The sequence below is a fragment of the Podarcis bocagei genome, assembly GCF_964188305.1.
Source record: "Podarcis bocagei genome assembly, chromosome: 6".
Taxonomy (NCBI): domain Eukaryota; kingdom Metazoa; phylum Chordata; class Lepidosauria; order Squamata; family Lacertidae; genus Podarcis; species Podarcis bocagei.
The window spans coordinates 25,785,052-25,798,934 of NC_138130.1; the positions used below are offsets into that span (position 1 = coordinate 25,785,052).

General features: G+C 43.3%; 1 long non-coding RNA gene across 1 annotated transcript; it reads right to left on the reverse strand.

Moving 5' to 3' along the window:
- Positions 1-13,177: 13,177 nt before the first annotated feature.
- Positions 13,178-13,679, reverse strand: LOC308589750. The gene is made up of 2 exons (XR_014009468.1): positions 13,575-13,679; positions 13,178-13,290 (listed from the first exon to the last, which is right to left on the reverse strand). It is a non-coding gene; the product is annotated as an uncharacterized lncRNA (long non-coding RNA).
- Between the last annotated feature and the right edge of the window lie 204 nt (positions 13,680-13,883).

Below are 13,883 nucleotides of genomic sequence, written 5' to 3' on the forward strand. Positions count from 1 at the left end.
ATGCCGTGTTGTACTTGCCTCTCTTCAAAGCAAAAACATTTGAAGCAGGCAAGCGTAGTAATATGTTGAGACAGTTGGCAACATTTCCTTTCTTCCTTTCAGAGTTCTTACGCCAGAGCCCCCAAACTGCCTTTTAAACTCAGGAGAAGCTTAAGTAGCAATTTGGGGGTTCTGTGGGGCCGCCTCCTGAGAAGGAATCACCGAGGAAAATGTTGGGTACGCAGCCCAGTGGGCACGTAAAACAAAGCAATATGAAGGGCCAGATTATATCTGTTGTGAGCTGAGGGCTGCTTTGTTCGGGAACAGTGTAACCACGTTGATTTAAACCAGCTGAGGATGTATCACAAAATGTTCTAGGGATGTAATCTGCAGAAAATATCTGCCTTTCTGGTCCATGCAAAGCCTGGAAATTGGCAGTTTGCAGTGGAATCCAGCAAACTCGTTTTCCTAACGTGGTAACGAGCCCCCCAAAATCCAACACACAACCATACATGGTTATCCCTATGAAGCCAGAGTCATGATTGGCGTGTCACTAGAGAGAACACAGTCGTCTGGCGGTCCCTTAACTTCTATCCTTTTCTTCACACCGTAGGAGCTGAGAATTCTTCCCATCGTAGACTGAAGGAGCTGTCTTCGGAGAGCATGTTTGAGAGGAAATTGGCACACCCTGTAATTTGGTAGAGATGAGATAAAACGAGTAGTTTAGAACAGCGAGATCTTGCAGGGACCTTGGGGGTTTTTTGTATGTATGTTGCAGTTCGTAGATAGAGAAAAATTACTGTGTTGCAAACAGACCCATAAACCAGTCTAAAAGCCGTGTGTGTGTGGATTTTATCGCTATGTGCACATTTACTTATTTATTTACTGTATTTATATCTCATCCTTTCCTCCACGGAGTTCAAGGAGGCATGCATGGTTTTCCCCCTCCTGATTTACTCTCCACAACAACCCTGTGAGGTAGATTAGGCTGCGAGGCAGTGACTGGGCCAGGGTCACTCAACGGACTTCATGAGTAGGGCTTTGAAACCTGTTCTCCCAGGCCCTAGTCCCGACACCCTAACCACTATACAACACTGACAGCAATGATTTACTTGTACTCATTAAAGCAATATTAATGAGGATTATGTTACCTTCACAGGCCCTGCAGCAGTGGTAGGCCAGGTCAGAGGGGCTCTATTTTGGGGGTTGCCTCCAACTGCCTTCCTCTCTATTCTTCACCTCTTCGTTTTCATCCTTCCATCCATGCATCCTCTGGTTGCCTTCTCTGTCCCCTCCCTTTTCGCTTCCTCTTCCTTCCCTCTCACCCTTGTAATCTTTTCACTACTTCTTTTCCCCCTCTCCATCCTTCACTCTTTCAACCCTTCTCCTCCATCTCTCTATTTCCCCACGCTCTGCGTTCACATTTTCTCAGCTCCTTCTACCAGGAAAACTATTACAGTGCTTGCTGAGTTATGTGTATTTATATGACTTTGAATATCTCCCTCTAACGAGACCTACGTTATGACCAACTAGTCTTCTTGCTGATCTTTGTAGGCAACTCTGGAAACTTCTTCATTATCAGTTTACACACTATTTGTCTTAATGGTGAACTTGATGTCTGGATGACACACACACACACACACACACACACAGAGAGAGAGAGAGAGAGAGAGAGAGAGAGAATCAGTCTTGGAGAAGCCCCAAGATTTGCAGAAGTACCCCCCAAAAAAACAACAAAAACAAAAAACACCCCACACTTTAGGCAGGGAAAAACTTGGGGCAGGTAAGCAAAACAAGCCCACGCTCAGTTGCCCAGAAATGCTAACTCTGTATATAGGGAAGAGGTACAGGAAAACAGATTAACCCATGGGTAGGCAAACTAAGACCTGGGGGCTGGATCCGGCCCAATTGCCTTCCAAATCTGGCCCATGGACAGTCCAGGAATCAGCGTGTTTTTACAAGAGTAGAATGTGTCCTTTTATTTAAAATGCATCTCTGGGTTGTTTGTGGGGCCTGCCTGGTGTTTTTACATGAGTAGAATGTGTGCTTTTATTTAAAATGCATCTATGGGTTATTTGTGGGGCACAGGGATTTGTTCATTTATTTATTTTCAAAATATAGTCCGGCCCGCCACAAGGTCTGAGGGACAGTAGACTGTCCCCCCCTGCTGAAAAAGTTTGCTGACCCCTGGATTAACCTTTTGGTTAATCAGATGTGGATGAATGCTTGCAGGCACTCTATGAGGTCTTTCTGGTGATCTGTTTCCTATTTATAAATAATAAAATTATTGTTGTTTCTGATTTTTAGAAGACGTCTGAAGGCAGCACTGTATAGGGAAGTTTTTAATGTTTGGTGTTTTTAATATTTTTTTGGGGAACCACCCAGAGTGGCTGGGGCAACCCAGTCAGATGGGTGGCGTATAAAAGATAAAATAACAACAACAACAACAGCACTTTCCCCACTGCGCCTGCTGTGGCAGGCTCCAAGCCAGCATTACCTCTGAATGAGGTTAGAGCAGGGCATGCAGAAGAACTGGATATTCATTCACCTACCAGGTAGTTGTTCACACCTTTAAGAAAAGGGGAACCTTCCATTCAGATAGTTTCGTTATATGTGAATCGAGTTTATGTGGAATTAGGCCAGTGTACAGGACAAAAGCTGTGGGTTTCCCAGTAGTGATGTATGGAAGTGAGAGCTGGACCATACAGAAGGCTGATCACTGAAGAATTGATGCTTTTGAATTATGGTGCTGGAGGAGGCTGTTGAGAGTCCCATGGACTGCAAGAAGATCAAACCTATCCATTCTGAAGGAAATCAGCCATGAGTGCTCACTGGAAGGACAGATCCTGAAGATGAGACTCCAATACTTTGGCCACCTCATGAGAAGAGAAGACTCCCTGGAAAAGACCCTGATGTTGGGAAAGATGGAGGGCACAAGGAGAAGGGGACGACAGAGGACGAGATGGTTGGATAGTGTTCTCAAAGCTACCAGCATGAGTTTGACCAAACTGCGGGAGGCAGTGGAAGACAGGAGTGCCTGGCGTGCTCTGGTCCATGGGGTCACAAAGAGTCGGACACGACTAAACGACTAAACAACAACAAGAGGACAAAATACATCACAGTAAATAAGTAAAAGATATCCCTTTCCCAGTTATTAAAATTTCAAACTCCCCAAAGCATAGTCATGGGAAATTTGGATGTGTGCCCTCTTGAGCCGTCATCCTTAGTTTATAAAGAACAGTATAGTTTGCAGTGACCTCATATTCACTTCCAGTATAACTCCATTATGTCTCAGTTGCCAAAAAGAGCCAGGGGTAATAAATGAGTGCACTTAGTGTTATGCATTTTTGGGACGCACTGAACAAAGCGGTTCATCTAAGTGATCTGCTAATAGAAAGGTTGGCAGCAGAAACGCACAGAAAATCTCCGATGGCATCTTAAAAATTAATTAGAAAATAATAACCTATGGAGTGGCACAGCATCATTTTAGACAAGTTGGATTAATCATCCTGCGCTGCACCTTGCCCGTGTGTTGGTCAAAATAATAAAATAAAATTAGGACTTTTCAGATTTTGTTCTAATGAGAGCCCTGTGATCCTAAGTGATATTAAAAATATTAAGCAGTATAGAAATTAAAGACTCAATCAATCAAGTGCACTTGCTTGAAAAGGAACAAGTTTTATTGAAACCAATGGGCAAAGCAAACAGGGAGGGACAAGAAGAAAAAGTTCATTGGTAGGAAGGCAATAGAGCAAGGAGTCTGATAATGCTGAGGATTATTAAAGCATTTATGGTGGGGAGAAGATAGGGTAAACTCCAGGTCTTCACCGAGAGCTGTTGCCTCTTTTAAAAAGCTCTGCTAGAAAATATGTAGCAGCTGTGCTGAGAGGCTGTGAAAAAGGAAAACCATTTTCTTTTTATTTTTAAATGGAAAGGGGGTGGAATAAATCCCCTTTGCAATTTCTGTGGGTGAAACACCCCTGCCCCAACATAACATTGAAAGGCTGGATAATTCCACCAGGGTTTCCAGTCACCATGCAAATAGTTGGGAGGGAAATCCTGCCCTTGGAGTGATATTTGGAAATGCTTGATTTCCAAATACACACCAACTCATTCAATGTATTCTTGGCATGGGTGAAGTGTGTGTTGACATGTGCAAATGTGCTGGTAGCTGAAACAGGAGGTGGGGGCGTGGGTCAAGGCAGTGGTGGAGCAATGGGTGCCTGGGGTGGCAGGACGCTCCGTGGGGCCTCCGAAGAGCTGACCTGCCTCCTCCCACTCAGCCGCCCTACAGCTAAGGGGGAGGCGGCGGACGCACCGTTTAGGCAGCGCAGAGCCTGCGGGCATCCAAGCCACCTAGTCACTCCCAGGAGAGACGCGTGGCTTGGGTGCGCTGCAGGCCCTATTTTGTCACACACACCCTTAGTGGTGACACCCAGGGTGACCTGCCCCCACTGCACCCCCCTTCCTCCGCCCCTGGGTCAAGGTAGGAGAGGACCCCATGAAATGGCAGTGACAGTTGAATTCAGAAAAACAACAACTCCAGCTTCTGCCCATGGCAGTGGATACCAAGAGCTGTGAATGTGTGCTGCCTCCCCCATGCTCTTACTGAACCCTCCCCTTTAATCTGCCCCCCCCCATGCAGTTTAAAGGATCATGGCATGGGGGTGAGGTATTGTCATCTGGTGACATGCTTCCTCTAAGCCTGAATCCCAGAATTCAGCAGTACAATTTCAACTGGGGGCCATTTGTACAGATTATTAATATACTAAGGCTGCCATCCTATGTGGAATCAGACGGGAGTAAGTTCAGTGTAGACGTGCGTCCCTAGGATTTTGCAGTTCATCAACGAACTGATAGCTCTGCCTGCAACATTTTCAGATGTAGATAGACCAGCGGACCTTATAAACCAAACATGCAGCCTGTCTTTTTGCTCTCTTAACAACCATCCCTCATTGTGCAAAACAGGGCTGGATGAGTGTTGCTTGTTGCAACCAATGATAGATGGATGTGGTGCCTTGGCCCCTTAATGCATTATTCTCAACCAAATGCTTTTGTAAATCACCAGGTTGTTTGAATATTCATAAAACTGTTAAAGACGATAAAAAATGTTAGGTTTGCTTGGCTTGTTGCTTATATATGAGATTTTGGAACTTGTGGTTTGAAGTAAATGTTTTCCTTATTTTTTGTCTTTTGTAAAATGGATATTCTCATGCATTAATAGAAATCTAAGACTTAGGATTTTGAAGTACACTATACCCATTTTGAGGTCTGGAAGTACTGCATTCACTCTGTGTTTGTTTGGTTGACATTGATTTGACCCCTTTTATTTGGGGCAGGTCTTCACTATTGGGGGTCAAGGAACAACACTTACCGTAAGTACCCTGACCCTGGGGGAGATGGAAAGGCAACATATTATTTCCTCACTGATTCCTTCTTGAGTAACCCCCCCCCCAGGCTTTACTTGCTTCATCCTTCCTCAGTTATTGTTAGACCTTCTTTCTGTTAACTTCATGACTCCAAGATAGTCACATGTAAGCTGATACTCAGAATAGCTTTGTTTGCCAAGAGTAATAAACCTTTAATTCTTTCAACCAGAAGTCTTGCTGATGATTTATGGTTGCACACCACTGCAATGTGTGTGTGTGCGCGCGCGCATTCACACACACATACAGTGCTTTTTCTGGTGGTATGCAATGGTATGCAGTAGCACCACCTGCTTCTGGGGCAGGAGGGCTCTCAGTTCCCGTCAGAGCATCACACCCCCTTCCCCAAGTCCAGGAAGCATTTGTTCAGCTTAGGGAAGGAGACTCGATGCTCTGACAGGATCCTGGAGCCCTGCTTTGTATTTTATTATTTGCCCCTGCTACTCTGGACAGCTTCAAGCATTTACAGGAACATAATGAAACATCAAACTTCCCTATACAGGGCTGCCTTCAGATGTCTTCTAGAAGTCAAATAGTTGTTTATTTCCTTGACATCTGATGGGAGGGTGTTCCACAGGGTGGGCACCATTACCAAGAAGACCCTCTGCCTTGTTCCTTGTAACGTCACAGTGAGGGAACTGCCAGAAGGCCCTTGGAGCTAGATCTCAGTGTCCGGGCTGAATGATGGGGGTGGAGATGCTCTTGTAGTAGTGCCTTATGCAAAGTGATTTCATGTTAAACTCAGAAACAGAATGCACCTCATATTTCATGGCAACTGTGGTTGCCAGAACTCATAGCCTTTGGTTGCTTAGTGCCTGCTGTATAGATGTCTCCTCCTCCTCTCGCTGAGGCTACAATGATTCCCATGCATAGAATTTGTACTGCAGCTTAGTGTGTTTGTTGGGTCAGAGAAACATGGCTGTACCCATTGAAGAAATGTGCTCTGCAAGAAGCACGCATAGGCCACATAGATGGCTTTCTCTTCTTAAGTGAAAAAGAAAGTTTTGTCCTCAAGTCTCTGCAATTCAACAAGGCACTTAAGAGGGCATCTTCTTGATCATGTCTGCAGTTTGTTTGCTGTGAGTAGGCAGGGAGACAAAGGGGATCAAAAGCTTTCTATCCTGGAAGGGAGGTGGAAAGCTGCTCTCTTGAGAGTAAGGGTCAAAAACTATAGCAACACAAGTATTTGTAAAGAAAGGGAAACTTAAAAGCCTTGTTCAAAATGAACATCAAACAGAATCCAATATGTACTAAAATGGCTTTGCTCTATCTCTTATTTAAAGAGAAGGAAAACACATATCTTTTGGCTTTCAGAACAGAGTATATATATAGAAAGAGAAGGAAGAACTTAACAGCTGGGTGGATATATTGTTCTTCGGAAGCTGTCTTCATTGCTCTGAGAGCTGTATTGTAAAGAATGTGAAGGTGCACAGTAACAGCTTTGTGGTAACCAATATCTCTTCACGAGCCTCATCCATTTAGCTTTTCCAAGCAATTGAGATGAAGTGATGTCTCAATCATCTGTGATGCTAAAATAGCCTTTCAGATGTCTCATAATTCCTTTATTTTTACTTACTTCACATGGAAGCACTTACTGCGTGTAGAACATTTGAGTTATGTTGCACTAATAATGACTCTGAGTGAGTTTCGCTAATTGTTTTTTGATCTGGGTGAATGGGAAGAGGAAATTGTGTAATCCACCACTTTCGTCACTGTTGTTCTTCTTTATGGGATGCCTTGTAAAATAAATACTCTAGGCATTGTACAAAATAAAAAAAAATCAAAAGAATAACAAGAAAGTCACGGTGCCATTAAAAGCAATGATAAGTTTAAGCAACAAGCTAGCACAAACAGCAAATACCAATCCAACACCATGAAATAGCGTACATGGCACAGAACTAAAACAGACATCAAATATGTATACTAAACCCAACAAAGGGACCTAAAACAAGATCTGGAAGAACAAAAGGCACTGAAAAAACAATGTGGGCACCCAGAAAGCTTCCTTAGGGACAGGAGAGGGACTGAGGGGGAGAACAGAGAAGGGCCTCTGTAGATGAAGGGGGTGGTGTGTGGAGGAGATGTTCTGTTCGTAACATGAACTGAGGTTCCAAGCCACGTGGAACTTTATAGGTCAAAACCAAGACCTTGAATTGGCCCCAAAAATGAATTGGAAGCTCGTGCAGACAAAGAACCAGCATGAGATGTTCATAATGCCCACTCCCATTAAACACTCCTGCTGCCATATTTTGAACCACCTGAAGTTTGTGGAGCATCTTCAAAGGCAGCCCCTTTCAAATTTACCGTAAATCCGAACAGGAGATTACCAAAGCATGGATCATTACAGCCTGATTTCTCGATACATCACCTTTCACCATTCTGCTTTGTGCAGGACTCTAGATGAATCATATTGGTGCATGTAACAGTAATTGGTCCAGACATTTCAATTAAAATAATATGGGTGTTTTGGATATTATTAATTTCATGCAGTCCCATACACTTTATTTTTTATTCATAAGCTTTGTATACAACTCTTCTTTGCTAACTTTATTTGCAGCATTGCTCAGGACTGTGGATGTGCATGCACTATAAATACTTTCCTAGTTTGTTGAATCTAAATTAGGAGTAAAGCAGCACAGCCTGGAGCATTGCAAACCTGCAAATTGCATGCTTTTTGGCAACTTCTGGACTGTGTTATTTGCGTTTCTGAATCGATCTTTCTCCATTAGCTTTGGCTTTCGTAGTGATGTTTATGCTGTCAGATTATGTGTTTGTGGGGGAAACGTCTGAGGCTGATTTCATAGTACTTTTACAGAATGGAGAGATTATCCCACAATAAAATCAAGTTAGACTTGGCTGCCACGAGGCCAAAATCTATCAGCAAGCTGTGAAATAACTAGAGGGACGTGCCTTGCAATTTTCCTCTTCTCCTCGTTGATTCTTCTTCTTCATCATCATCATCATTGTCATTGTCAAAATCTGATGTGTCTTTGAGATTTGAGATCATGGCCACTGGTCCCATCACCTCCTGGCAGATAGAAGGGGAAGAAATGGAGGCAGTGAGAGATTTTACTTTTTTGGGCTCCATGATCACTGCAGATGGTGACAGCAGTCACGAAATTAAAAGATGCCTGCTTCTTGGCAGCAATGACAAACCTAGACAGCATCTTAAAAAGCAGAGACATCACCTTGCCAACAAAGGTCCGTATAGTAAAAGCTATGGTTTTCCCAGTAGTGATGTATGGAAGTGAGAGCTGGACCATAAAGAAGGCTGATCGCCGAAGAATTGATGCTTTTGAATTATGGTGCTGAAGGAGACTCTTGAGAGTCCCATGCACTGCAAGAAGATCAAACCTCTCCATTCTTAAGGAAATCAGCCCTGAGTGCTCACTGGAAGGACAGATCCTGAAGCTGAGGCTCCAATACTTTGGCCACCTCATGAGAAGAGAAGACTCCCTGGAAAAGACCCTGATGTTGGGAAAGATTGAGGGCACAAGGAGAAGGGGACAACAGAGGACGAGATGGTTGGACAGTGTTCTCGAAGCTACCAGCATGAGTTTGACCAAACCGCGGGAGGCAGTGGAAGACAGGAGTGCCTGGCGTGCTCTGGTCCATGGGGTCACAAAGAGTCGGACATGACTAAACGACTAAACAACAACAACATAGTATGCACGTGTAGTATAACATACCCTCCAACATTCCTCAGATGAAAATACAAACGTTTCTCACTGACCCTCCTCTATGCCCCATTTTTGACTCCCCCAGAGAGCATTTGCTATCAGAAGGGGGGCGAGTGCCACCCCTGAATCCTGATTTTATGTTATTCTTTGGTAGATTTGCAAAAAGAAAAACACACATCAATAAATAAATGTTAGCAAGGGACAAGATTAAATGCAGGCGCACAAAGCATTAAAAAAGCCAAAACAAGACTCCCTCTTCCTTCCTGCCCAGGGTGGCCCTGCCCTCTGCCTGCCCCTCAGAGCCAGCAAGTCACACTGGGCTGGGGCTCAGTGGTAGCAGCCTCTCCTCCACCTTGCCTCACCTCCAATAGCCTCTATGAGCTGCCTGAGGGAGGATGCTGGCAGTGGAGGTCATTCATACCCTCCAACATATCTCCGCTGAAAATAGGGACACCTTATTCCTTACCTTCCCACATTTCTTTGATGAAGATAGAGATGTTCCCTCCAACATTTCTCTAATGTAAATAGGGATATCCTATTCCATACCATCTGACATTTCTCTGATGAAAATAGGGACAGCCTACCATACCCTTCAACATTTCTCCAGTGAAAATAGAGATGCCCCAAGGAAAAGCAGGGCATCCCAGGATCAAATCAGAAACTGGGCCAGCTGCTGCAAATCCAGGACCGTCCCTGGAAGATAGGGACACTGGAGGGGTCATGGAAAGGCAAATGGATGCTCCCTTGCAGCCACAGCTGATGCTAAGGGCAAATTCTCCAAGCCTGGCAGCATCAGCAGGGGAAATGGGAACATTTCAAGATCAAATCAGAAGCTGGGATGGCTTTCGTAATTCTGGGACTGTCGCTGGAAAACAGGGACATTTTGAGGTTATGGTAAGAGCATACAGTAGTTGTTATTCTGTAGACTATGGCTGAACCCAGAACAAAATGATCTGGGTTCAGAATATCTTATGATGTGCCTCTTTCCATAGGAATATCCCTACAGGCTGATCTTAGTGTACATTTTGGAAGACTGAATGGTGAATGGTTTTTATATATGTCGAAAAGTAAAATCATAAAGTGCTGGAGACCCTGTTACTGGGCTGCAGGACAGGGGAGCGAGGAAAGGAAAGGAAAAAGGAAAGATAATTTCATCTTTGGGAAAGACTTTCTCTGTGTGGCACATATAAAGCACTCAGTGGCCTACTTTTTGCATGTGAAATCAATACCATACAATGGTAAAATGAATAAAGCTGTCACTTTAAGGGGTGATGTCATGCTTGTCTTGTCAGGGCCCATTAAAGCACAGAGCTCTTATTGGTTGTGTTCCAGGTAGAAATGCACAGTGCAATTGCAGCTTTTGTAATTTTAGAAGGTTTGGCTTTCGGAGCTATATTAACCTGACAGAACTGATTTATCCTGATGCGGCAATTCAAGGTCTACATTTTCCTTTTGTTAACTTATCAGAAAAGTTTCCATTTTTTTTTAATTAGTGATAAATTGCACTTTTTATGAAGTGCTGAGTTATAGTAATTTCCTTGATCTAGTTCCATTAACTTCCTCCCTCTATTGTATAACAACCAGCCTCTGATGTGCCTTCCACATTATGTGGGAAGCTGTAAACTGCTTGTTTATTCTGTAAACAGTTCTGGCTAGACACATAGTTGTTTCTTTCTCTTGGCTTTTGGGGAAGGGTTGACACACAGGCCACACTTATCTTGGCAATGCAGATATAAAGCCAAGAACCCAGACATTTGGGAATTAACAGCAGCATTAACAATAGGTGTGTTGCCTTTATCGACTAACACTTTGCCGTATGCATGAACTACCTATGTGTAGACTGATAAGCTGGAGCTGCATGGAAATAGTGCCAGACATTTGACAAACTTTCTGATCCTGCCCTTTAAATGCCTTCAGACATGAAGATGATTAAACGCTTGGATCTGGTGATGTTTGCCTAATTCCCACAAGATAGAATGACAACTGCCAAGCATGAAATAATATAATTACTTAAATCATTTAAAATTAAGGCTGCTGGAATTACAGTCAAGTTAAAAACAAAAAAATAGACATTGAGCTTTCATGACAAGTAATTACAACCAAGGAAAGAGTTTTCCATTTCAGAACCGCACTCCAGGCTGCAACAGCAAAAGTAGACCATTTTAAAAACCAAATGAACAGACAAACTCTTGATCATTCCGTTGTCTCTGTCACTGAATGCTACTTTTAAAGAACCACTGCTGTTCCAAAAAATATATACGGCTAAATAAACTTAGAAAACTAATCTCCCTCTAAATACACAGTGGGTAAAAGTAAAATATAAACCATTTTGACCACTACCAAACTTCTCACAAAGCCAAAATAGATGCATGCATACAATTTTGAAAACTGATAGAAACTTATGGTTTTATATATGTTGGAAGCCACCCAGACTGTTATTATTATAATTATGGAACAGGACGTCCCTATTTTCGTCAGAAAGATGTTGCAAGGTATGCGGTTGTGCTTCAGCAGCAGCAACAACAACAAAAACCCCATCACCCCAGATCTCTTCAGTCCTTGGCAGACACACCCCCCCAACATTTCTCTGAAAATAGGAAACATCATCATCATCAACAACAACAACAATTTTACCCCGCCCATCTGACTGGTGTGCCCCAGCCACTCTGGGCAGCTTCCAACATATACAAAAACATAATAAAACTATGCAGGGTTGTCTTCAGATGTCTTCTAAAGATTGTATAGTTACTGATCTCCTTGGCTCGGGGGTCACATACCTTCATACCCTCCAAAATTTCTCTGATAAATATAGGGACGGCCTAAGGAAAAGGGGGACATTCCAGGATCAAATCAGAAACTGGGACGGCTTCTGTAAATCTGGGACTGTCCCTGGAAAATAGGGACACTTGTAGGGTCTTCAAGTATGATTTTGGACAGCCTCACTTCTTGCAAAACCCACAAACCCAGAGAAACATACAGATATGTAAGAAATACAGGACAGAAAAGAATTGCCATGAAGCTTTGTAGGGGCCCATATCAGACCTTTTTGGGGGGCTGAGGGGAGACTGAAGAATCCCCTCAATTACCCTTGTTATTTGATTTAGACACAGAGCCAGTGCAGACCCCTACTATTTTCTGTCTGTGTTAGCAGTAGTATGCTGTGAATCACAAGTGGGGAGATTGTTGAAGCACTCTGATCTTGCTTGTGGGCTTTCGATAGTCATGTATCTGGCAACTGAAAGCACAGATCCAACAGGACTCTTCTTATGCATGCTTGTTGGTGTTGTTTAGTCATTTAGTCGTGTACGATTCTTCGTGACCCCATGGACCAGAGCACACCAGGCACTCCTGTCTTCCACTGCCTCCCGCAGTTTGGTCAAACTCATGCTGGTAGCTTCAAGAACACTATCCAACCATCTCGTCCTCTGTTGTCCCCTTCTACTTGTGCCCTCCATCTTTCCCAGCATCAGGGTCTTTTCCAGGGAGTCTTCTCTTCTCATGAGGTGGCCAAAGTATTGGAGCCTCAGCTTCAGGATCTGTCTTTCCAGTGAGCACTCAGGGCTGATTTCCTTCAGAATGGAGAGGTTTGATCTTCTTGCGGTGCATGGGACTCTCAAGTCTCCTCCAGCACCATAATTCAAAAACATCAATTCTTTGGCAATCAGCCTTCTTTATGATCCAGCATCACTACTGGGAAGACCATAGCTTTAACTATATAGATCTCTGTCAGCAAGGTGATGTCTCTGCTTTTTAAGATGCTGTCTAGGTTTGTCATTGCTTTTCTCCCAAGAAGCAGGCGTCTTTTAATTTCGTGACTGCTGTCACCATCTGCAGTGATCATGGAGCCCAAAAAAGTAAAATATCTCACTGCCTCCATTTCTTCCCCTTCTATTTTCCAGGAGTTGATGGGACCAGTGGCCATGATCTTCGGGTGTTTTTATGTTGAGCTTCAGACCATATTTTGTGCTCTCTTTCACCTCTTTCATGTATGCATGCTACATTATGGATATTTATTCTGTTTTATGCTCCTGTTGCTATTGCATACGATATACATGCCAATCTGGAGTTGTTCTGACAGATCTGCTCCCCGCCTACACAACGAGTAAGTATGATTTATTCGGAACATGCGCCAGAGACAATGAATTTGCCTGCATCTTGAAATACCAGGCCAGATCGAAACCACATGGCTCCCTGTAGTGTCTAATCTATTCAAAAGAAGAGGAAGGAAGGGAGATTATTAAATTCAATCTAGCTGCTTTATTTCGCTTTGAAACAGATGTTGAAAAGTGTTAAAATGTATTGCTTTTTCCCCAACTGTTTACACTCAAACATGTCAGTTTCGGCCAAGTGTGCATGTACAATGTAACAAAACCGAGGTAGCAAAGTGAAGTCTACAACTTTAGATTGTAAAAAAGGAGAGCTTTATGTGTTGCCCCACATAAAAATTCTCTGCAAGTAGAAAATGAGCATAACAGGGGAAATATTTTACCTCAGCTTTGCCCCTGCTGTGCTACCTTTCTGTCTGAAGGATTGTTTTCTTTCCCCCCTTCTTTCCTTTCATTCTTCCGTTCTCTCTTTCTTTCTATATTGTGGATCATAAAAAAGATGGCACCCCACTTGGGAGTCTGAACTCTGCTATTTATGACATCAGGATTCTATCACTTCATTTCCATGTCAAGCTGCCGGTATAAAGAAGATCCAGTCCTGATTTTCAAATAATCTAATCAACATTTCCCTCCTATCACATAGTCTTGCAGGGGTATGTGCAGGGCTGGATTTAGGGTTGATGAGGCCCTAA